This window comes from Bactrocera tryoni, chromosome 5 (genome assembly GCF_016617805.1).
Source record: "Bactrocera tryoni isolate S06 chromosome 5, CSIRO_BtryS06_freeze2, whole genome shotgun sequence".
NCBI classification, from domain to species: Eukaryota; Metazoa; Arthropoda; class Insecta; order Diptera; family Tephritidae; genus Bactrocera; species Bactrocera tryoni.
Window position 1 is genome coordinate 61,298,484 of NC_052503.1, and position 23,126 is coordinate 61,321,609.

The 23,126-nt window shown below is 33.5% G+C and overlaps 1 protein-coding gene across 2 annotated transcripts in view; it reads left to right on the top strand.

Moving 5' to 3' along the window:
• The window catches only part of LOC120777065 (insulin-like growth factor-binding protein complex acid labile subunit), a 128,743-nt gene that overhangs the window by 25,006 nt on the left and 80,611 nt on the right, over nt 1–23,126 (top strand). The window contains exon 1 of one of the 2 annotated variants that reach the window (XM_040108191.1): nt 17,067–17,144. The exons of the other annotated variant lie outside the window; for it this stretch is intronic. The gene's annotated coding sequence lies outside the window, so the exon portion shown is untranslated. Of the gene's footprint in view, nt 1–17,066; nt 17,145–23,126 lie in introns of those variants that run through there. 2 annotated transcript variants of the gene reach the window in all.

Here is a 23,126-nt window from a genome sequence, read left to right on the forward strand (position 1 = left end):
AAATTTTTTTTGTTGTAGCTTAAGTGGTTTAGGAGACATGTACATTAAACTTGTTAGAGCGCGGGATCACGTCCACTTTTTCAAAAAATTTTGCCCACAGGTGCATCTTGCTACTGCGATCGTCGGTATAAAATTACAGCTTTATGTCTTAATTTAGTAGTTAGTTCTCTCCATTTAAGTAGATATTTTGTGAAAACAGCCTAAAATTTTTATAAAAAATTTGGTTCCACCTTTACCATAAGTATTGAATTCAAGCTATTAAATACGAGGTGAGGCATCACAATCATGTTGACTACGCTAAATTAAGTTAATTTAGGTTATAGTTGGGTAAGGATAAATGTATATTATCTTAGATTGAAAAACATCATTTCACAAGCTGACACAATCCGTTAGCTTCAGGACTTAAGAATTGGTTTTCAAAAATGTTCAGCGCCTCAGTATTTTCAGATGTGCAGGTGCTCCGAATTATGGGGATGACATTTGCATTGTTCATTCAAGAACAAGACTTAAGCCCGTGTATATTACCATCTCAACTGATTACACTATTGTTGATTCGAATAGCTGATTCAAGTGATATAGATTACAGAAGCTTGCACTTGATATCATAATAGTTATAATATTTATTAACCTCCCTTACTGATTACGTTTGTAGAAATATCTTATGGGTTATTGGAGAAAGTTTTTTAAGATTTATTTGAAAATGACTGACTTTAGAACATTGCTAAGCCTTGCTTTGCTTTATGTTCTTATATAGATTTTGCTAAACATAATCTGCTGTGCTTCCCAAAGCTCGTGATTTTGCATATTTATCCCTTATTAGGGAAACATTGACTTCACTATCAATTTTTCTAGAGATATGTATCATTGATTCCGTCGAATTGAACAAGCTTGTCATCATCGAAAAACCCCAGTGATCCAGATTACAAACGAAATTTGAATATACATAGATGGAAAACGAGAAAACTTAAGTTACTTCTATTGGGGATTTCACATTATTATTCGCTTTAGTCTGCTTCCTGGTATTTTATGAATACTGGAATAATATTGCAGAAATACGACCTAAGAGCTTGTTTCTCCATGCCAATGTAAAAGAAATTATTAGAAAAACATTATTTGGGTATGATATTCTAAACGGAACCGATGATAGGAGCTCCAGTGTAATAGTGCTAATCTCTAAAGGCTACAATAAGAAGGTCACTAACTAGCAAACTAATATAACCAACAGAAAAGAAACCGTAAATTATGTATTTTTCCTAGCTGCCACTTCCCAACACAAAACCTCCAAATAGCTTTTGCTTTTGGGACAAGCCCAGTAAATGAAAATCCCAACTTATCAATCTGAGCTGTAAAAATGCCAGATTGAAAGGTTTACATTTTGCACACATTCTACAGTTGGGTCATAAATTCCACGCATGCCAAATACGAATTGTACCACGTACCAGACAAGAACAATGGACCGTAAAGCCGACAATGGAGCCACACAAAGGTGGCTACGTGTGGGCAATACAAGAATGCAATGTGAAGGCTTACAGAGAAAAGGGTGGTAACTATATACACCAAACAGTAGGCTAGCTCGAAACGACTTTTCCGCTTTTTGCCACACATTGAAAAAGTTGTTGTTTTATTTTTATTTTTTTTTTATTATTGTAAATTTTTTGCTGTTTTCATTAGAGTTGTTTTGTGTGTATTGTTCTAAAGCAATTGTTTGTGAGACTTGGCGGAAAGTTTCAAATACATACAAGTATATGTATATACAAGTTCATGGAAGGGCTTGAGAATATACGTACTTATTTATTTATAGAAGTATGTGTGTTTGTATACATGTATCAGACAGTATATATTTGTACATTTGCTTGCCAAGTGCGCACCTTGCGCTTTACACCAGCCTGTTTGCTGACTTGCTTCTGTAAATAAACAACTAGAAACTCCACACTACTTACATATTTATATGGATATAAAAAAATATTGAAACATATACACACATTCATATACGTAAATATATTTTTTGTTGCTCACAAAACTGCACTTATATGTTTATATATTCCGTTTTCAAGTGCAACCCTTCTGGGCGTGTACTTTTCGTACACACTGTTGGTCATTGGTTCATTTGGCTGACGCGCTTAGCGGCTTGGGCGTTGCTGCATCCACTGATAAATTGCCTTCGTTAACCGCAAGGTGCGTTCCAATAACAATGAAGTCAAATAAACCTTTTTTGTTGTTGTTTTCAGCAGTTTTATTTGTTGATACTGCAACACTTTTTTATTGTCGGCATGCTTTGTTGTCACTTTTTATTAACTTTTTTATTTTTTCCATCTTTGTATATATATTTATGGGGAATGTCGCTCTCGTTACTGCCGCGCGTATCAATCAGTGGCAGTTAACTGTCATGCAAATGTCTTTCATAGTAAAAAAGTAAGCTAAATAAGGGGAAAAAAGATGGGGCAACTATAAAAATGCTTCAACTAAATATTTGGAGCACGAGTACAATGTTCGGAGCACAGCAGTTGTCCAACTGTGTCATACCTTTGCGGCACTTGCTATCTTGCCACCATCAGTTCGCTTGGTCAACAGATTTATTACAAATATAGATTTATTGTATACATAAAGCTTTATTTACATACGTATGTTTGTATATATGTTTATATGTATTGGCTTGGCGGATGCCAACTTTCCATAATGAATTCCGCAAAAGTTTAACCTACATTTTTATTACATCGGTCAGCGTTATTTTATTATTGTTGTTTATATTTGTGTTCTTTTTATTGCGCTTGACTTCCTCACTCTACTGTCATTACCGTTTGTGTAGCGGTTACTATTTGTAGCTGTTAAAGGTTGACCATAATGGCCAGCAAACAGCCACATTGGGGGATAGCATTGAAGATTCTATAATAAAAAGAAGTTCTATAATATATTTCTGTAAATCGTACATGTTTGATTTATGTCGTATTTTAGTACCTATCTTAGATTCTGTTGAATTAATAAGTAGCGTGAATTCTAACTTGCTTCTCTCATCATTACATACATATGTATGTATTTCTAGAAGCACTAGTAAGTCTTTCTGAAGTTTAGAACACTGTTATAGTAGCAAATACATATAAGAAGGCTATTATGAAATCTAACTGCTAACTGTATCTATGCCTCTTGTGCTTTCAATTCCAGCCAATATTTGTATAACTAATCAACCGCTTCATTCAACCCAAACTTCAGGGCATTTTATTCCATGTGGGGAATATTAAATTTTTTTATCGATCTTATTTATTTGAAGACAAAGGGCTATATACATATGTACATATGGACAAAATATGGAGCTTATGACCTGAAGCTGTTGTTTGCTGGCATAAAAAGAGATATTTTCGAGTGTTCCCGATTTATATATTCTTGTAAGTCTGTCGAACCAGCTTCTTCATGTTAATACCTTTCCAAGATGGACTAATAGATAGAGAGATAAATAAATGAATTTGGAGAGGAGGAAAGAAGAAAGCTAATAAATGATCAGTTAGAGATAAATATAAGGTTATAGCAAATAGACGTACCGCAAAAAATAGAAAAATTGCCGGAGAGAGAATAACAGAATAAACAAGTGAGGAAGGCTTAAGTTCGGCTATAACCAAATATTTCCTATTATTGCAATTTGAAAGGATTAAAGCCAGTGAAATATCTTCAGTTACAAAAGGCTTGCAACTTATATCGAGCCTTGGTCGAGTTTTCATCCGATTTTAATCATCCCAAGCACAAACCAAATACGCTCTCTCAATTTTATTAAGATAACTAACATATTGGCCGATATATGCGGCATAAAGTCATCCAGAAATTCGAAAATCTTTATATTATGTATAGTACTTATATGAGGCTTAAGTGAAGACTAACCCGATTCAAACCATTTTTAACAAACAGATATACTAAAAGGATTCTCTTTGAATTTAAATTATATATCTCACACATTAACCGTTACTTTTGTTAAAAAATCAACTATAAGTTGGGTAAGGTATACATATTCCGTCCTCAAATTTGGTTGAGATCGGTTGGGCGGTCTCGAGATATGTGATTTCAACTAAAAGTGGACGATGTGTGCAATTTTGAATCCGACTCATACCAACTCGGCGGTAAGTTTTAGTTTTCCTGGCGGATTTAGTTATTGATTTATCGCGCTTTTAAAAGATAAAAGGTATCGATTTCATCTAGAGTTCTTATAATATTTGAGTTAGGTTTTCGGTTAATGGCGTTTTGTGGTCGTGGCAGTGGTGCGATTAGGCCCATCTACGAACTTCTTACTTTTTTGCCCAAGGAACGCGCATATCAAGCTGCACCAAGATATTTCAATTTTTACTCAAGTTGCAGCTTGCACGGACGGTAGGTCAAACGGACTGGACGGACAAATAGACAGATAGTCACCCGCGCTTCAACTCGTTTTGGTCATCCTGATCATTTATATACTTACATATACATATCTATAAATAACCTCGCTTACTTTTGGATTATATATACATGCATTAGGTGAACAAAACACTCTGAAGCAATACATTTTCAAGGGTAAGTTTGAAGCTACATATGTATAGCATTAGATCTTTTTCCTGTAATACATCCGTAAATTAAATGACACATTAGACTTGTTGTAAATCAGAGATGAAGAGAACAAACTTCGAATAGATTCTAAGTTCATCAAAATCCTACGTTTATTTTGAGAGAAAGTTTATTACGATTTTACATTTCTACAAATTGCTTCTAGATTTAAAAACTAATCTATAAGCTTCTGGTCGAAACGGTTTTTTTACAGACATAGCACGAAGTCTTACAATTTTAAGTTTTACTCGGATATTGAACCTTGGTTCCCTGAGTAAAAACTTACGCAGCACCACCTACCACATACAATAATATTGCATACATTGCAACATCAGGCAGCTGCAGCTGACTTACATGCATTTGAAACATTGTAATAGGCAATTTCGACGAAACTGAAAACTTTCACATTTTGTTGTTGATATTATTTGTGGCCAAAAGTGAAACAGAGTTTGGCGACGGCATGACTGCATACGCCGAAACTCATTCCGGCTGTTAGTCAAACGAAATTGTCACCACATGCAACATATTTCATTGACGCTACGCTGCGGCGTTACCATATTTTGCAACGATTGCTAGTAATTGTGACAACAGCAGCAACAAAAAAATGGCACTAAAGTAGGTAAAAGGAAAACAACTATAAAATAGGAAAATGCATTGACAACACAAAAAATAAATATAGTATAGCGAACAATAGCAACAGCAACAGCATCAACAACAACAGCAACACTCGTCATGCCAACTGACAATGAGCAGAAAAGTAGCACAAGCGACACTTGTAATAACAATGCTGTGGCAAGCGGAGCAGACACATGCTTAGCAAACTCAAAATACAAATACATATACGCATAGGTGTGTGTTTGCCACAAGTGTGTGCTTGACTGCATTTACAGCGCTTTGTATTTCACATGCACTTGTATGCAAATGTGTGTGTTGGTTTTTTCGCGGAGAATTTCATGCATATTAAAATGATAATTAAAATTTCGCGATTTTGCACATTTTCTATGCCTTTATATCAACACATTTGCGCGTGTGACGCAGTTTTGCGGCTATTTTTTCGCTATGCCTGCCTTTAGCTGCATGTGGCAAGCAATGTGGCAGCATTCGGCGTGTTTTGCTAATTTATTATGCAAATGCATTTAATTACGATGCATTATGTGCGTCGACAAACGCGCTTACATATGTCGTTGCCATAAAAACAACAACTTTTGCAAGCATTTTTGTATGCGTGTATTTGTATGTGTGCGTGTGTCTCTAACGCACACATGCGCCACGCATTACTGCAATGCGCTCTAATGAAATTAGTAATAATTCTGCAATTACTTGCGTACGTGTGCGGCATGCAATCAACATAACCAACACAGCAGCCACTGGCAACACCGCCCTTTCGCCTTGCAACACTCTACTGCGCCACACCCCACTCAGCATTGCGCTAATTTGCTGCTGCAAATATTATTTATTTGTTTGCTTGCCGGTAAATTTTTGCTTGTTTATGAAATTAAAATCGACTTGTTATTGTTGTTGTTTATTTTGGTTTAGTTTTTGTTGTTGTTTCAATTCTTAAAATTGCCTTGTTGTTGCTGTTTTTGCCAGCTTGGCAGCTATTTAATGAATTTATGCTGTTTGCGGTACTTTTGTTTGCACTTAATTGTCGCTCACTGACACGCACACACGCGCATGCGCAGAATGCGTAATGCCATTAAGTATGCATGTGTCTGTATGTGCACACACTCATGCATAATGAAATAATTTTAAGTAAAATAACATAACAAAAAGCAATAAAGATAATTTTAAAGCAAATTTGTTACAATAAGGACAACAAAAATATTAATAACAACAACGATTTATTAACGCATAAATAGCGCACCCAAGCTTTTAATGGGAAATTCGCAGAACACACAAGCATACGTATAAGCATTTATATGCATATGTAAAATACACATAAGTATGTAGTATATCTCACACATACATACACTTATAGCCTTGACAGACGACAGCGTTAATCCGAATTAACTGCGCACTTAATCAGATCCAAATTTGTAGGTGACAGACGGCAGCTATGCGAGTTTGAAACTCTCATAAACAGCTCATTGTCCTTTTTATAATATTTTCAATGAAAATTGATGGAAGATAAACATTACAGTTGTTAGCCGACCAATTTTTACCAAATCATTTTTTATTACAAAAAAATATCAACACATTATTTTTAAAACTGCATCATAACATAGAAGTTTTATTGATATTATATTGAGAATTGGATAAACAGCTGTCAGTGTTGCTTGTATTTCATTCACAATAGATGAAAATTGGCCATTTTTAACAATGTTGCCAACGAAAATCTCACAATCTCCCTAAAATTTTGAGAGTTATTTTTGGATTCAGCAACGGAGTTAGCTGTGGTAACTCCTGAATTAATCCCGAAAAATGCAATTAATCTTGTTTAACGTTGCCGTCTGTCAATGCTATTACTCAAATATATGTACATATGTACACATATAGTATAAAATGCATCTGCTAGCAAGTCAGCAGGTCACTAATGGTGGCTCTAGTGTATAAGGTTGCATTTTTTGTGTGCTTTTAATTAAATTTTGCTTGAAGCAACGCTCGATCGGCTATTTTGGTAGCTCGTAAATGTGAGTGTTATATTTTAATAAAAAAACAATAATTAACCACAAAAACGGTATAATTTAAATTATTAAAATAACAGTTCAATACAATGTTAATATTTTCAATAAAATTCCTTTTTTCAATAATAATATACATTCTATATTTATCCCAAAGCGTAAGTGATATGCGCCAATAATTCGTTTTTCATCGTCTATGCTGTAGCGGGAAACTATTTGTTTTGTGGAATTTATGAAAATTATATTTAATTAATCAAAAATGTCGACTTTTGCGTAACATATTTTTTATATTTTAATTTAATTTGAGGTTAGTTTCACTGAATAGTTATTTATTTGTAAATTTCCTCAACTTGAAGGATATCAAAAAACATTAAAAACATGTTTATTAATTATAGTATCGGGTGATTTTTTAAGAGCTTGATAACTTTTAAAAAAAAAAAAACGCATAAAATTTGCAAAATCTCATCGGTTCTTTATTTGAAACGTTAGATTGGTTCATGACATTTATATATATACGTACTATATATTAATATCTGTAAATTTACCTATCAAAATTTTGAAAATTATCAATGAAAATTTTCTTTAACTTACGAATCTACAATGCCAAACCAATGATCTTCACTTGGATCGAATTTTAAATGACATCTCAGAGGTTAGTCAAAAATTGTGTCTGAAGAATATATCATAGCTATTTTTCTGCCATATTACATTAGCTGAACAGGTTGCATAATACTTGTGGTGCACAGGTGCATTTTTATAGCATCTCTGTTATGTCTTCCTTCTTGGTGAAAAAGGGACTGTGTTAAAAAATTGAGATCTATCTCTAAAAAATCAAATGACTAGTTCGCGTATATACACAACAACCAATTCTAAAAAACATATATTTTATTTATTAATGGTAAAACCTTTGGTAACAAGTAAAGAAGGCCAAGTTCGGGTGTAAGCGAACACTTCATATTCTGGCAACATTCCAGGATCAAAGAAGGAAAATACCTCCATTTACATAAGATTGGTAAGTTATATATGTACATACACGATTTGAAAACTCAATTAACTCACTGAAAGAATTGATCTGATTCAACTCATTTTTGACATACAGGCCTACTATTATCAGAAACCGATTCTCTCTGAATTTTCGTAATATATCCCACCGAGTGTTTAATATTTGACAGTGAGGTTAGAAATACTCGGTATAAGGGGCTTGAACAGATATGGTTTGATTTAAAAAAATTTTATATTCAGGATGCCATACCTCAAGGGCACTCTTTGTACAAAGTTGTATCCGAATATATTTATTATTTCTTGATATTTATACTGAAAATTTAAAGAATCAGAAAACATAGGATTATTAAGATAATATTATGTACCGAATTTGGTTGAAATTGGTCGAGTGGGTATGAATTTCTCTGATTTCACCTAAAGATCGCGGAATTTGGACTCAGGCTCCCAAAAAGCCCTCTTACATAATCTTAGGTGTAACATGTAATGTCACTGATGCATTTAGTTATTGATTATTGTACTTTTAGTAGTTTAAATAAAACCGTTATACGTGAGAGGCCGGGGTTATAATCCGATTTCAACCATTTTCACAGGGTGAGTAGGTAATTCAAACAGATACTTATGTTTTCAATGATTTTGGTATGTTGAACTATTCAGAGTTTTCTAGCATTAGTGCAATACAGCTTTGTACCTTTCTGTGGAGCTTAGTTAAAATATTCAATACCATATAATTTTTAGTATAAGACTCCTGAAAACTAAATTTATCCTTAAGCATATCTAACCTATTTTTTAATCATGTTGATACCATTTTCTACCAACGTCGAAAATTGGGTTCAGCGTCTAGACTTCTGCAAGCGGGCCACCACGAGGCCGTGCAAAAGAAATCGAGTTCCATACATAACATACAAACATACAGAAATGAAAAATTTCATTCATATCCCAACCCGTTTTTGTTTTATTTAAAACTTTTGTAGCGCTCTTAATGAAAACCTTGTTACTTCCAATAACTTTTGAAAGGCGAATATATTCCCGACTTTTGTTACTGCTATCAAATACTCACATAAGAAAATGGTTTGACACTCAAACTCTGTCATATTTTTATTTACTTCTCAATCATTCAATTTCTATAAGTCAGCACCTTTGTACGTATTTATGTATAATTGTATTATATATGGCATGCAATTAAGTTTGCAATAGTCTCATATTAAGTTGCCTCAGGTGAACATTTAAACCTTTCAAAACCTCGAAATCCGATCTACTCGGGCATGTCAAAGAGGTATGTTAACTCAGCAGCATATATGGGGTACACACATACATATGTATGTATATACAAATATACATATACTACATACATACATACATGTGAGAACAGATGAGCATTAACTTGACATTCCCCCACAAATCAAAACAAATAAACACACTCTGGGGCGCAGTGCCGTCAATATTTTGACATATGTTTTTACTTTAAGCTGACAACTAGAAATTTAACCGCAAACATAAATATGAAGAAGTGAAACTCAAATAATAAGCACTCGGACAATTTCTACAAACAAAGTGGAATGATGCGCAGCTGTGAAGTAAAACATTCCAAGTGGAGGAAGAAGAACAAATATGAAATAGAAGAAGAGACACAAACTTAGAAATCTTTTGTGAACATCTTCTTTTAGAAATCAAGGAAAAAATGGGTTTCGAAAGTGAAATGTCGCGGTGTATACCAAATTGTTGCACGCATTAAAAGCTACTCCAGAATAGCTATCACATTTGTCAAAGGATGGCACTTAAACGCAACAAAGATGAAATATAGCTTCGTGGAAGTGCAACGAAAACAGAGGCAATGACAATAACAGCAGTTGAGTGCTGCTGTCAAGTAAGGTCAGCGCCGATATGTAGCGTCAGTCAGTGAAGAAAAAGAAACAAATTGCTGTAACGGTATGCAAAGAAAAAAGGAAAAATAAGATTATTTTACGATACAATTCCTTTTTAATTATAGAACTTTAGTCGAATGCATGGTTTTTATGTTTGGAATCCTCATTATTTTATTTTTTTCTTTTGTTACAAAGAAGCGAGGCCTTCAGTCATCTGTCCCCTTAATCTAGACTTACTCTAGAAATACAGTAGCATTTTAGAGAATAGTCCCAACTATGATGAGATGAATATCCTAAGGCCAAGGTCCAATATTTATCAGTCTACCACAGCTGGTGAACGTATTTCAGTAAAGTTTTGATGGTGTTGACTGACGGCTGCTTGAAAGAAGCAAGAGTATGGATTGGGTTTGGTGTTCAACTGTTATACCGAAGGTCTCGGTAATTAATCAATAGACTTGATCGAGCAGAGGATTGGTTTTTATTGTAAAATTTTTGAGGTATAGATAATGCTTTGTTTTTTTTTTTTTTGAAACCAAAGCTTCGGTTTTGGAACTCATAATTCAACCCGTGGGTGCCAAACACTTCAATACACCCGCAATAGGGAAATACTTAAATAATAAATCTGGATTAAATTGCAAAAATTATTGCTGCTATCCATAGCGCAACGAAAGTACGAATCTTTTCTATTTCGTTTTTCTTTACTACATTCTTCTACGCTCTTTTTAATATACTTTTATCTCCTAATAACATTTAAAACTGCATTCCCTTTCATTTTTGATATGCAAATAAATAACTTTGAATGCATTTTAAGCTGTCGGCGGGATACAATTATATTTCATTAATGAATTAAATTTTGAAGAGGCGTTTCCCGAGAAGAATATCATCTGTAGTGAAAGTGCTTAGTGCGGTATTAAGATACTTCACTACTCACCACTGTGCTAGTTGTCGCATTTGATATTTTTTTATTTTTTGTGGATTCGCCGTCATATTTAGTGCTTTACTTGAGTGGAGATGGCACTGCTGCAAGACGCAGCCAACCAGCCGGAGATGCCGAAAAGCTGCTCGCTTACAAGCTTTTGTATGCACACCATGCTTTGGTCTGCCGTTTTCTGGGTATCTGTTCAGCGCTCAGCTGTCGCATGCGTCATGCAATACTTTGAATATTGTTTTTCCACAATATATATTTAAACTAATTTTCGTTTCAGGTCTTTCTTTTGCTGTGACGTTTTCTCCTCTCGCATTTCGTTTTCTTTTTCACCTTTTCATTCGTTTTTTTTTTACTTGTCAGCTAGTGAAAAATGCTCCGCGGAAAGTGAAACCGGCAACTCAAACAATCTAAAGAAAAAAGTCGAATATTGAAATAAATACTGCCAACAGAGTTGCGCGTGCATACAAGAAGGCAGCTTCAAGTCTGGTGAAAGATAATATGAAGATGCAGCAGAGGCGTTGAAGTTGCATCAACGCTGCCGGCGAAATGGATATTTTCAAATTGCATTTGTGAGCAAAGAAAACAATGTTAATAAAAGGTTTTACTTACTCTACTTTTTAAATGTGTGGGCAGTTTGAGCTCGGATACACTATAGAGTGGATATCAGAGATAAAGAGATGTCCTACTCCTCTCTCACTGGAAGGGAGAGAACAATTGCTAAACAGCTGATCGAGTTCAGGAGGTTTCGACATTTAGCAGTTGGAAACGAGCCAAAAAATATGTAAACGGAGGGATTCGTTGCATTGTTCAGGACCACTTAAAAAATCTAAAACTATGAAAATTAAATGAATTTGTGAAATTTAAATGTATTTGATGAAACCTTTTGTAATGTCAAGCATAATAGTATTATTTTTAATGGAAAATTATTAAAAACTTTTATTGATTGAGAGCTAAAAAGCTTAAGTCCTTTTATTGGGTATTGAAATGTCAAAAGACAGTTATTTTAACATACCATAAATAGATTTAAACAGTTTCTCTATACACATATTAATTAACCACTATATAGTAATTTTTATTCGTACTAAATGTTGGGCGTTTTAATTTAAATGCCCAAAAATTATTATTTTGTTCAATCTGGCCATAATGGAAAATGGAAAAAACGCTAAAATTGAAACGCTAATTTTGAGAAGCCTGGTGGATATTGTAAGATCTCCAAAAAATGTGTGATAAACACTGGATATATATATCAGTAAAAAGGGGCAGCTGAAATATCAATTCATGTAATTACGATTGATGGTTCAAAACAAAATTTAGCTCCTAATGAATTATTTTACTGAAATTTGTGTTTACGAAACATCTGGTCAGCAAATCCCAATAATCAGTATAACATTACAAAACATTGTTCTTGTGTTCGAAATCCCCGATACGCTAGTTTATAGCTCAATTATTCTTCCAATACTGGAACTTTGGTATTCCTCGCATTGTTAAATTTTGTAATACATTTGTAATCATGTCAAATCTTAACAAAGCGAGCGTCTATATTAAAAAATTCACTTTTAATAATCCATGGTAAGATCCAAGAATTATATTCAGTAATAACAGCTGCTATAATCTGCTTTCTCAGTGATGTGGTAGTTTGTTTCTGAACTTGTTTCTTAGTTTTTAGCACACTTTTGAAGCAAGATGATTTCCCATATGTCATCAGCTAATCAAGCTGCTGGAATAAAAGCATTAAATCCGACAAATCCAGGCATCTTGACGGTAATCTATGTGGTTTTGTGATTTTGTAATCAGATCATGAACCTGGTTTTGAAGATCTTCAGCGTAAGCACTTAAGTTACTTTATTTTGAAGTATCTTTTACATCAAAATAACTACTTACGTCCAACTGAAGAAATTAGCGAAATTTCTGAATATCTTGAAAATTGAATTGCCAAAGAATGAATTAATATGGAGTGAAAATTGAGTAAATATTCAAACAAACTAAGCTGTGTAAATACATAAAAAATCTAAAAGAATGTAGGAAGTAATATCATACAGTAGGCTGAATGTTTTCATTTATTGATTTATTTTCTTTTTTTTTCTAAAAGTAATAATCTTTGTTGTCGAAAGGAATTAACCGAAAAAACCATTTTTTTTTATCCACAAATAAGAACTTGAACTCGTTACGATAGTAGTTTTTAGCAGAACGAAAACATGAAGTTAGTATGACAAAAACACCGATTTTTCTTCTCCCAGCCTACTCTCAACCGCTCAGCTGTGATAACTAGACTCCAGTTTTTACCGGCATTACGGCGCATCTGTTGCATGCATTTTTACGCTAACATCAGGAATGATTTTATATGTATGTATGTATGTATGTGTTTTTGAAACTATGGCTTCGTGTAGTTACGAGTTTGGCGGTATTTGCTGGTGTTGTTGTAATGATAATTTACTTGTTGGCCGGCGCGCAAACATTAATTTTTCAATTATAAACATAATTCTGCTCAGCAAATACAAATATATTTAATATTGTTGTTGCGTTGAAAAGGTTAGTTGCTTGATTATCTCTTGATTTTATTGTAATTGTGCCTTTGTTGTATTATTTTGGTTTTTATTGTAGTTTTATCTTAAGTTGCACATGGTTTAGCATAATTTTTTTAATATTGTTGTTGCTTTTATTTTCGTAACACAATTTTGTTGCCTTTTTTTATATTGTTGTTGATTGTTTGTTGCACAGCACACGCGTTGCATGCAATAAATTTTATTAAGTGCCGACCATAATGCTGTTGTTGTTGATTTTTAGTATTTTTTATTTTTCTTCTTCAAATGCATTATCATTATGCTTTTCTTTTAATTTTCATTTCATTTTAAAAGCATTTGCTTTCATTGCCCACACGCATCTCTAATACATATACATATGTATGTACATATACTTGTACATATCTTCGTGCGTTTGTATTAATAGCGTGTAGGCATTTGTTGCAGCAACACCCATCCAATCGAGCAACTTAAGACATTCATCTAATCAAATTGACTAAACAATCTATTATTTATCATTTCAGAGTGGGCATATAAATAAGTATAAAATTTAGTTCGAGTGACGTACATATGTATGTATGTGTTTGTGTGCGTGTGTCTGGCTAGTGTACGCCCAAACGACATACCGTTATGCATTTTCGTGTGCAAGTGATTAAGGAAATAAGTTTTCTTTTTTCATATTTGAAAGCAAAAGCGATCTTTACTGGCAATATATGCATATATACACATACATACATTTGTACATATATACATATGTATAGTATGTACATAAATTTGTGTCAAATGCCTAAAGGTGGAAATTCATACTCAGCGCCTTGCCTTGTGCAATCGTATTTGAATTAGATTTATGCACATACATACATACTTGCACTACAATTCTCCGTTATCTCCAATTTTTTGAACGTCTTGAGAATGCACTTCATAATTATGCCATTGGAATGTGTCAAATGCATGTTGGCCTGCTCGCATTCACGCGCCCATTAAGCACGCACATCACACAGACGTACATATGTACAAACAAAATATTCTTCAAAAAAGCAGAAGATCAGTGATTAATCAGTTTACATTCCTACATACACGCATTTATTTATTTATTTTCGTTTTCGTTTCGCTATTATTCGTCTGCCGTTCGGCCCATTGGCTGCGCCGGCGACGTCGGCAGTGGCAATCCACCGCTTGTGCTTTCAAGTTCAATAGTCGGCGCGCCGCCTTGGTTAGCTACACGTTAATCTTCGCAACGAATGTGCATTAAATTATAAACGAAATAAATTTTTGTGAAACTGCTCATTGGAAAAATGAAGCAATTAAGTGTGTTAAAATGTCTGCCGGTGCAGTAGCAAAAAGAAAAGTGGCAATTAAACAGCCACAGTGTGAATCATTTAGTGGAAATGCCCAATCGTGTTGGATTCGACCTAAATTCGTTTGTTATCTTGTGGAGTTATTTCGTTAGAAATTGTATTAAATATTACACGCCATGAAATTTATTGATTTCTTTTTCTGTGCTGAAATGTGCCTTAAAAAGATTATAGTACCACGGCGAAAGAAAATATGGAAAGAGTTCAATTCAAAAAGTTTTAAGTAGCAAATATTCATAAATATATTAATTATTTCATTTGAAAAATAATATTAATGTATTCAGTAAGAGTTAGAAAAATATATTAAAAAAATTAAAAACTTAAACTATTTATTTTTTAAACAATTTGTTCAAAAAAAGTGTAAACAAGTGAATCCAAATAATTGATACTAAAACATATGAACTGTTGCATATGGTGAGTGTAAATATACTATATGAGCTTTTAAAAGCAAAAACACATGATTGCCTTGTCTAGTGCGAAAGGGCTCTAATGCAATCTTCCCGATTTGTTTAGTCGAAACCTTTTATTTGGTTGTTTTACTATAAGAATTTGTAGTATTGTTTTTGTGGCCTGCTTCTGTGCATCTCACAAAAGTTGCCGACACGAACGTGGTCGTAAAAATCGGTTTTTAATCCATTTAAGAAATTCGAAATGCACGATCTCAGCATTACATAATAGCAAAATATTTATAACATGACATAAAATTTAATGGTAGGTAAGTCTAAAGATTTTGATCGGCCTCTTTGGGTTCTAATATAGCAAGTTGGCATAATAGCTGCATTTCTAAATACTAGACAGCCGATATTTAAGAGACCTGTGTGAAATACCTTACCTAAGTATCTTTAAAAATCTGTTGGTATATCATGAGTATGCTTCTACAATTTTGGTAATGATATTAATGTCAATAATGTAAATAATGTAAAAATATCATTGTGCCTCTTCCCGTCTTTCGTTTATAACACAGAATATCGTAACATGATGAAATCTATCATTATTGAGGATAAACCCAAGAGCCTTCGCCAGCAATTTCGAGAATAGGTTTTTGGAGCGCAGCTAAAACGAACTCACACAAGAGCTTGCATTTAAAACCAATACCAAAATATATATGTTATCATAGGTAACTAATAAAAACTCAGAAGCTGTAAAGTAATCGTCAGAAACCCTCAAATAATTTTAAATTATGGCAAAGTGTAAGTTTATTTCACAATTATGGTGGACTCTGGCGAGTCACACATTCACTTGTTAACGCTTCAATTTGGTTTTAAGAAGCGACATGTAAGTAAATATCTTATTTAGACTTAAAATAAATTAGTTATAAATATGTTTATACAATATTAAAACAATTTCCTATGTAGTAACTCCACAACATCTTCGTAGACACCGCTTACACAGCTATAGCCGAGTCGTTCTTCCTTTTCGCTTTTTGCCGCCACTTAGATATACCGAGTTTAGCCAGTTCTTTCCAACGGAGTGGAGGTCTTCCTCTTCCTCTGCTTCCCCGCTGAGTACTGCATCAAATACTCTCAGAGCTGGAGTGTTTTCATCCATTCGGACGACATGACCAAGCCAGCGTAGCCGCTCTATCTTGATTCGCTGAACTATGTCAATGTCGCTCTCGTACAGCTCATCATTCTATCGACTGCGGTATTCGGCGCTGCCAATGCTCAAAGGACCATAAATCTTCCGCAAAACCTTTCTCTCGAAAACTCGTAACCGGCTTATCGTATGTTGTCGTCGTCCATGCCTTTTGCACCATATAGCAGCACGGGGATCACATTGCCTCTATTGAGACGTAATATGAAGCTTCGTTTACAAAAGCGTTGTTTATGATAAAACAAAGCGCCAGACCACGATAAACTTCTTCAGTATAACCGTATAAGAGGCTTATTTCAACTTATGCCATTTTTACATACTACAAGTATTACTCAGAATTAAGATATTTCATTGTATATTTCGTTTTTCATAGGTGTATAACTGCTTTAGCTCAAAGAACACATGCAGGAAGCTTCACAACTTAATTTTGGTTAGATTTCATATTTTTTACTATATTCACAATTCAAAGGAATTTTTCTCAAGGTTTTTATGGATTTGCATATTACTATTTCAGAATTTATTTCGACAATTTTATTTCCATAAAATTTATCAAAATATGCATGAACATGAAATTTATTTAATATACAACTTTACATGTATTGCAAAAAACTTATTTTATTTTTTCTTTGCAGAGTAATAAACAGTGTTCAATTTCTATAAGCTTTTACAACAACAACAGCATTTATATAAGAACAATTCTAAAGGTATGTTTGTCTTTTTTTTATTCGTTGGATTTTGCAAATTATTTATAATCCTGATTGAATGCGAAATAGAATATTTTTAATTTCAAATTCTTTACATTTTTATAAAGCGAACATAAATAATTTATATATCGTTAAAGCAATATGCCGGAATTTTTACCGTAAAATGATGAATGCTCCTAAAATAATTTATAGTGCAAAATATGGCATATTCTTTAATAAAAAATTGCTTTTAAATTCCTGTTCATTTATATCAATTACCATTTGCATACCTTGCCGTGAAATGCCACTTCCGCTTTTAGCTTGCACACACTCAGCAGGTTATATTGGTATGTGGTCATACAACTACTAAAACGTCATCAAGTCTTGGGTAATTGCTTCTGCCACATTTCACAGTGCTCACAAACAATTTGCAGCCTAATAGCTTAACTTCAAACGCTTCACGGTAGTGTGACTAAATAAATGATTTCATATTTTTTGCCATAGATTTTAACCACATATATACATATATATATAGTATGTTTATATATTTATATTCAGATTTAGTAGCAAAACCAGAAACACAATTACGAAGAGCAAAAATGATTGTGAATTTGCCATAGAATTTCTTAAAATTCCTTTTCCGTAATACGAAGTTGCCAGTGAAACACATAAATATTTCAGCAGAAAATAAAAAAAAAACGTTAACTTTGCTAGCCCCGAAGCTAAAATAACCCTCATAACTACAAAAGATTCCTAACAAGAACTTGATTTCGATTTCGTTAAATGAGAAAGTTTTTCATATTTGATTCCGATCGCTCAGTTGTTTATGCTAGCTACCATAAAGGCTATAGTAATATGATCTAATAATTCCTTCGGAGATAGAACCATTAACTCAGACAATAACTCATGCCAAATTTGGTGAAGAAGATTTCCATACAATCACTTGATTCCGATTATTCAGTTTGTATGGCAGCTATGTATGTGATATAGTGGCTCGATCTCGGCCGTTTCGCAAATGCAGCATTTCAAATCGATATATCGAAACTGATGGACTAGTTGGCGTATATACAGACACACGGATACGCCTAAATTGGCTCAGCTCATCATGCTGATCATTTATATATGTACTATAAATGTATATTTTATAGGGTATCCGACGTTTCGTTTTGTTGTGTTACAAACTTCGTGGCAAACTTAATATACCCTGTTCAGGGTATAAAAAAAATTTTCAACAGCGAAATATATTACATGAAACATGAAAAAAGAAATGAAAAATCAAAAAGTTAACTTTAACTAAAATTCCGCTTAATTATCAGCGATTTGCTGCGCTTGCTGCTAGTGGCTGCGCCAACAGCTTTGTTATAATTTAAGCGGGTCTCCGTTGAACAACACTGGACTTGCCTGCCGAGCGAATAATTTGCATTTGCGTTGAACTATGAGAAATGACAAAAAATCTGTTGGATAATTGCGTTAATATTTTTCTGCGTTTTGGATATAATTTCTTAATTTTGACAAACGAATCTATTATTATCATCATTACCAAACTTCATTTTTTGTCAGAAATTTTAATTAACCAAATTCCAAATTTTAGTATTAATATTTATTATAAAGTATCCAGGTCTAGAGTTATTGTAAGAAAGCACCCATAGCACTGAGGAATTAGGTATAACCCCACAACTGTAACAGGTTACCCAGAAGCATGATCCATAAGGTCTTACTTTTATTTGCCCATTAAATTATAATTGAGGAACTTAATATTACAAAATTATTTTATTAGTATTAATTTTCTCGCAATAGTTGAGCGCAAGCTGGTTTTAACCGGAATTAGGGAGCTTAACTTAGGAACTGGAGTTCAATTAGGCAACTATCTGTAAATCATAATTGATGCTCAATTCAGAAGTTCATATAATTTTAGTTGTTTAGTAATCAATGAATCTTTATGTCCCTTGGATTCTATAAACAAATATGTATATATTTTCTTTATGGACTTTAACAGTAATTATGAACTTTTCATGAGTTTAAAAAATACTGATCGATAGGTGGCGCTGCAGTCATTATGTTTCTAACTTTTGGTATTTAGCTACCTCTTTATTTTTGGTATTTTTTTCCAAAGTTTAATACCTAAGCTGGGAACAAAGGTATATTTCCCAACATATCCGATATCTTTGATTTTAGAGCCTAGTGTCGCTCACTGTCAAGAAAGGCATAACATAAAAGAATGGAAAACCGTTTTTATGGCACTAAGTGCAGTCTATTTGGTGCATACCGACGTTAACAGTCGCATTCATTAGCTATCAAATTCGAAGTCGCTTGTTTTTTGTTTCTTCCCTTCAACCTTTACCCTCCTTTTTCGCACAAATAATTTGTTTTCCATTTTCATGCGAGCGCATAACAATTCGTTTGCTTACACGTTGCCTATTTTTCTTTGTATTTACTTTATTTTAAGCTACATTATTTGTAATAACTACAAAAATAGTAAACAAAAACTTATCTATATGCAATAACAACATCTTGCAACCGTAACTAAAAGCAACCAAAGACAGCAAGAGCAAGAGTCCACGGCGTACTTGCAAGATGCAATAAACGTAAGCTGCGGCTTGCCCAACAATTTTAAGTAAATGCGAAGGAAGCCAAGTAAAATAGCGAAGGAGAGCGGCGGAGCGCATGGCAGACTCGCCTGAAAACCCCAAAACGTGTGCGCATTAAAATGTTGAGGTTTTGCTGGTTTGATGGTTTGCAAGCCGCCAAGTCTGCGCTATACATAAATATATACTACGTACATATGTACATATGTGTGTTGCAACAACACTTTCATATAACTCACGTTATTTTGTGCACTTTTATATGGATATATGAATGTATGTACACATTTCGCAATACATATTTATAGGCGCCTGGGCTTTTTGCCGCATCGCTGTGGCAGCATTGTTTGTTGAGCCGCAGTATTATCCGCACAGATACCCATTCTGAGCACGCTGGCAAACAACGCGTAAGCAAACAATGAAAGTACCTCACTTTTGCATGTGTGTGTGTGCAATTGCATACACCCTTGCGCTGTTGCATTGTTTTAAGCGCATATTTACAAGTGTGCAAGGTATTTAAAATTTTATGACAGGCGCTTTCAGACTTTTATTTTTGATTCCGTTTTTTGGTTTACACTGCTGTCATTGTTGTTGGGGTTTTGTTCTGTTTTGCACTTTCACTTTGCTCTTGACTTCTTTTATTTTGCACTATTTAATTCTTGATTTTTCCACTAATTTACCTCATTTAACTTATGAAAAACTTAAAAAAGTTAAATAAACTGCTCGTGCGTAAATTTACCGAGTGCAGATGTCTGTGTTTGTTGTTTTAGATTTTTCACACATATGTTTTAGTAATAATTTCGCATTTTTTGAACTTGCCACACCGTATTTCGCACACATACTCCGTTTGAAAAAACTTACTTTAGAGAATGTTTCTGCAACAAATCGTCATAAGTAAGAGATTTGTAAAAATTTGTGAAAACAACGCCATCTATCGAGCATTATTTTTTCGTTTCAAGGCTTTTTTTTACATTTTATGTGTAAGTTCCTCACGCAAGGATTTATTCTTGAATGTAATGAAAGAAAACCGAACTGTTAGAAGTATATTAAACTCAGATTAGCTCCTTAATTTAGTCAACTAGAAATTGTTAACAAGTTAGTATTCATTCCAGCCTAGCCCGGCTCATTTTTGACTCACTCAAATTTGACTCACTTTTTTAAACGCGTTTTTCTCGAAACTACTTTTTTCCACACGGTACCGGCATTATCTCGAACCTTCTTTATATGTATAATCCTTTATCGTTCCTACCAGCATCGTGTCAAAATTTTTGTTTTTAATATTTTTAAAAAATTCAGGAATTTCAAAAAAAAGCGTAAAAAATGATTTTTATTTTCAAACAGTCGCAATTTTTAAAAAAAAAATTTTCGTGTTCCCTGAGGTAGGGACTATAACAGCATCCTTCCCTCTAATTATTTTAATTTTTAATATTTTTTTGTAAAATTTTTTTTCTATATTCTTAAGATATCAATAAAAACACCATAAAAAATGGATAGCAAAAGTATTTTTTGGTTTTTTTTTAATAAAATTCAAAAAACTGCCCAAAATTTTATTTCTAGACTAGAATACCCCCTTAATATAAGTAGTAGTAATAATTTCGTATTTATTTGTGTAACAAGCCAAGATTCGTGTTGTGGGTCTTAATTTAGTCAATTAAATTTTTTCTAATTATTAATATTCATTAAGACTTAATCAACATTAGCATGAAACAAACTCTCTTACTAATTAGAAGATTTTTTTGATAATAACAATTACAAAAAAAAATTGCTATTTGATTGAACTAGTGAATTGTTTAAGGCGGAATAAGAAATTCATAATTTAACTTAGGGCCCAATCAACTTCAGCTCAATTTTCAACTTTTACTAGTAAAACACTGCTTTTTACCACAAATCAAAGCTTCTGCTCTGAGATATTTTAGTAAAATAAATCCTCGAATTTCGTTTTAACTTAAGTCGATTTATGCTAGTTTTACAGTTGGCAACAAAAATTTTAAAATTTCTGATCTAATTGAGAAGTTTTTCGTGGTAATTGGGCTATAATGGCAAACGTATGTATATTTCCCTTCTAAAACTTTGCTCTAAATTGCACTTATGTTTTACTTATACAAAAGCAAAATAAGGTAAGCTCAGCAAATAAATTCTCACCTGTCAATTCGAAGAACTTTGTACGAGTATGTGTAAAATTCAAAAAATGCTCAAATAAATTTTAATTTTCTGAACGATTTTAAAATTTTCGAAGGTCAAGTGTGGCTTAAAGCGGCTGCTGGCAGCTACAGTGGCTAATGTTTCCTCATAAAACAAATACAAAGTCGTAAAAATGCTTACATATGTATATTTATACAGCTACGCTTTATATTTATTCTGAAAACAATGAATATGTATTATTTTAGCTCAGAACAGCTGCTTACCTTCTCGCAAGCATAACTACATACATGTTAACAAATGTTGTATTTAACACTTGTCAAAATATTTTACACAGGAGTGTGTGCATGTGGCAACTTAATAATTCAGAAAATTTCTGTTTATTTGTATAAATAATGAGGTAAAAATTACAATTTAATATGTGAATACTTGTAGATGCATATTGATGTTTTATAGTGTGGATCGAAATTACTGAGCAAAGATTTACAATTTTTTTTTTAAATAGGTTTCATATAGCCTCATAAAGTTATACGTTAATAAGAAGCAAAAATATAGCGTTGGAAATTGTAATTGCATAAGCATGAGGGGTTTCCTTAAAAAAAAAAGCACAGAAATTTAAAATTTAATGGGTAAAGTTTATATTCATTCGAAAGTACACTCTTTATCATTTATTCTTTGAAGAATACCTCTTTCAAATTTCTCATTTGGTCCATCCATTGAGCCCAATTTTCGATTACGCGATCGAACATTTCGACTGGTAACTGGCGAATTACACGCATGATGTTTTGTTCCAGGCCTGAAGCGAGATTGTCCGCATAGACTTTAGACTTTACGTACATATCCACACAGGAAAAAGTCTAACGGTGTGGTATCACACGATCTTGGTAGATAATCGACCGGCCCAAATAATGAAATTATTTACTCATCGAAGTGTTCTCTAAATAAAGCCATTGATTAATGTGATGTGTGGGGAGTGGTGCCGTCTTGTTGAAACCCAAATGTCGCCGAGATCACGAACTTCAATTTCAGGCATCAAATTGTCGGTCATCATGACGCGATAACGGTCGCCATTGACGGTTACGTTTTCAGCCTTTGAATCTCTACAGAAGCTCTTAATCCCAAATGCGGAAATTTTGTTTGTGTACGTACCCATTGATGTCACTTACAAGGTCGAGCGGCTTTAGTTCTTGCACAGACTGTATTTTGTATGCTTTCAATTAAAGATCTCAATGTAAAATGTGCCAAGACGTTCTATATGTCACTCCGAGTTATTGCGAACGGC